Here is a 4,122-nt window from a genome sequence, read left to right on the forward strand (position 1 = left end):
ACCCCTCGGCCGACAGGTGCTGGGCTCGTCCTCGCCATAGAGTTATTACAATAAACGCTAGAGGCTCAGCTGGCGCTAGTGTGCTGTTGCATTTTGAAGCAGAAAAGCAAACAGTCAGAAATTGACTTCCGGTAATGCATTTCTATGGGAAAAAGCGAGTGCATTTTCTCTCTGCGCTCGATTATAAGAGCAAATATCACGAATAATTTGTACGTACTAGGCACATTGGAACATTTCTCAGTCACACAGACTAAATAATTGGTCAGTTACAGCATTTTTATTTGAAATTCGTGCATGAAAAACGGTGTTAAAACCGCTTCGTACGTGTATTTACGTGCACTGTCGGACACTGTTAGCGCGAACACGGCGTCGACGCTTTCCAGCATGGGGGTTGTATGTGCCAAACGAGCGAAGGACATGTAGAAAACCAAGAGACACGGCAAGAACTACGCATTAATACTGGATAAGTAACTCCTTGTGCGTGCAGATGATCAAAATAAATTGAAAGTCACGTAATATAGTCCGATTTGCAATAAATAAGTACCGCGTTATTCTTTCTGCTCATGAATATGTGCGAAGCTGCATGTTCTGGGTTCAAATCATCGCCCGCACGCTCCGAATCTTTGCAAATAGGGGGAAGTCAGAGAACAGGTGCGCGATAAAAACTGCCCAACATAGGAAATAATAAGAAAATACACCTTTCGTAGCCCACGTACTTTATTCTTTACGTTTCGCACGTTTTTTTAACCACTCGTAAAGATGCATGACGGGGGCATTTTCATATAGTGAGCTAGGACAGGCATATTAGGAATATATAAGCACCACCGAAATGCTAGCAAGCCTTGAACACACTCTACATTCCTTTCAATCGTAAGTTTGCTAAGAATCGTTGCTCGTTTTCACCTACCTTCCTTGAAACAGAGGTTTGGGCCTGAAATAGAGCGAAGTTTAACATCGTTCAGTGGTAAAGAAAAATGTTGTAACTAAAGCAATTACACTTTCACAATACCAGTTAAGGTACAGTGCTAATCATACTTGTCTATAACGCGCGAGCGTGCGGCTTTCTCCGGGGAGCGCTAGACTGGTGGCATTCGCGGAAACTAAGCTAGTCACGTGGCGCAACATGGAACGGCCCGCTCGAGGGGTGTCGTCCTGCCGACTCTATTAGCTGGCGGCGACCACGGAAGGCTGCTCGCACGCTTTTTACAAACATCATTGCTCGAACAATAAACACACTAAAGCATGAAGGCGTATCAACGATGTCGTCATCAAAAAACAAAAATATATCATAAAGCACTTTACTTTTATCGCTTATCAAGCTGATAGAATGGGCAGAACACCCCTCGAGCGTGCCGTTCCATGTTGCGCCACGTGACTAGCTCAGTTTCCGCAAATGCCACCAGTCTAGCGCTCCCCGGAGAAAGTCACTCGCTCGCGCGTTATAGACAAGTGTGACTAGCACTGTACATGTTATCCAGTACAACCGAAATGACAAAAGTTATTCATGTTATTTTCCGGCGAAGAGGCAAAATTCACGTGCGTTTTCCCCTAGGAATACACAGGGAGGCTGGAAAAGTAGACTGCATGCTGTCTGCTTCAATTTGCAACCGGAAGTACCGTAGACACTAGCGCCAGCTGAGCCTCTAGCGTTTATTATATAATAACTCTATGGTCCCCGCAACCGCTGGTGCAGCGGGACAGTGTGCAATAATACGCAGTGCTCTCTTACACTGTAGCAGGCTGGCGGCTACGTGGAACCTGTCTCGGGATAAAGGCGACATTTTTGAACCACATCACCCCGTTTAACCAACTTAGTTTACCCCTCGGCCAAAAGATGGCGCGGGGCCGGAGGCTGTCTCGGGCTGGAGCACAGGACCCAGTTAATACAGCGATAGCTGAAGGGTACCAGTATTTAGTCTTAAACAGAAACGTTGACACAAATGCGCAGTGTGTTTTCTTTCCTACATACTTTTGTGACAACAATACCGTCTTGTGTGGAAGCGAGTATAAAGAAGGGTTACGCATAAGCGTGCGCGTAACGATGCGCAGAAGCAGCTATCACTGGCACTTCTCAGCACACGATGGTGAAAGGCCTGCGGATTATTCTACCGCTGCCCCCCCCCTCCCCCCCCCCCCCCCCCCCAAATACAAGTCATCGCATAATGGCTGATGCACCTCAGGGCATTGGGCCTTAAGTGGAATGTTTGTTTGCTTTGAGGACGAAGCCTCTTTTGCATTTATTATGTTGCATCAGTCTATAATATGTGTTTTATAGCAGTTCATGGAAAGCACCAGCCAGAGGTATCATGCGCACTACAGACCTTTTCCACAAGGGCGTAGCCGTCTTAAATGTCCTCATTTTCAGTATGAGCGAAGACATTGTTTTGCCGTCACCACGCCAATAGAATACATATAATATATAAGCGTGACGCTCACCCAATCTTGTTTCTCCTCCTTTGTCTTTTTTTTTTTTCTCCATGATGAAGTGTTTAATTAGTTTTTCGTCGCCCATATCGGATATGCCTACCAGGCAGCTGGGGATGAGAGTAAACGAAATATGTCTGTAGAAATAAAGAGGACATCATTCAATGTCCCGAGCAGGGCGCCCCTAGCGGAAAACAGATCATTTCCAGGTGGGTTCTTTTTAGCCGCTGCACTCAGATTACGTTCGTTTATGTTTTTCGCCACGAAAAAAGCTTACAGAATTTGCAAGAACCTTAAATTCCGTCGTAATATTGACGGGCACACGGCCCGGGCAATTCGTCACTATTACTTTCCGACAAGTAGGCGGCTGCAACCGCTAGGTGGCAGCAAATAATTAGAGAGCCTGTATTAGAGAGAATTTCAAGGTGCTCGGTCGGAATCAGGTGGTTAAGGGCCGCGTTTCCAATACGAGGTATACAGGTGACGAAAGGGTTGATCGTCCGCGAACGTCTCCACCTTTTCGCCTGTTTTCTTCCTAACCACGCGATAACGCAGTGCATGCGCACTCACGACCAATCTCCCGAAGGAGGCGTCCGCCACTAAACTTCAAACGCTCCCCACGATTTGAGCTGGACCAGGGTGTACGATAGACAGGTGGAGAAACGAAAGCCAAATGAGCGACCGGATTGTGTCCCCCTCGGTTTTCTCTTTTTCTGTGGCGCCATCTATGTGGAGCACCGCGAACTCTCACTCCAGGTGGGCGAACTTTGGCGACCGGCTAGGACCGGCCAAACTGACGGAGAAGGTTTCTCGTGATTTTTCAATGGAGGACTGTCGTGCTCTCGGTTTATTTTGCGCACTCTCTTATAAATTTTCATGCAAATTCGATTCCAATTTTTTTCTTCTCGCCGCAGCGCCATCTGTCGCAAATCGGGGGTACCCTCAAGCAGACGAGTACACAATCCGGTCACGGCGCTGCGGTAGGTTTCTATGGGCCGTTTCCCCACCTGTCTATCTTACACCCTGAGCTGGACCCTCTCTCCAATCTAGACTCTCTACGAACATTAGGCGAGAAAGGCGACGCTGCCGGCGTGCTCATTTCCTATTGCGGAGAAGGCGCCGTGTAACCGAGCTTTCGGTTGCACGTCAAAATATCCCCAGGTGATCGAAATTAATCCTCAGTCCTCCGCTGGGGCGTGCCAGATGCCCGTCGTTACTTTGGCACGTAAAACACCCAAATCTGACTTGTTTTGCTCATTTCCTATGCGGATCGCAAGTTTGTCTGCTTCTTGCACAGGGGTCGCAATGATGTCGGAACGCCGAGCTCTTATTGGCTGATTGAAAAGAATAGTGGGTAGACTTTAAGGCATCTAGCGTTGAGGTCTACCCACTATCCTTCCGATCAAAGCCAATCAGAGCTCGGCATCGTTTTGACGTCACCGCAACAAAAAGCAGACGACTTGACTCCGCACAGTCCAATGAAGAGCTTCTGCTAAGCATTAGGCTCCCGCCAGGTAACCATCACGAGATCTTAAAAACTTCGCGTTTTGACCGTACAATCCCTTCAACATAAACAACGTAGTAAATGCGTTAAGGTTCTCAGCCGAGCCACATACAGGACTGAATAACTCCACGACGAAACCACACTGCCAGGGCCGGTCCGACACCATCAAGTGCCCAGGCCGAACTCCGGCCGCC

The sequence above is a fragment of the Ixodes scapularis genome, unplaced genomic scaffold, assembly GCF_016920785.2.
Source record: "Ixodes scapularis isolate PalLabHiFi unplaced genomic scaffold, ASM1692078v2 PGA_scaffold4__175_contigs__length_147842914, whole genome shotgun sequence".
Lineage (NCBI taxonomy): Eukaryota > Metazoa > Arthropoda > Arachnida > Ixodida > Ixodidae > Ixodes > Ixodes scapularis.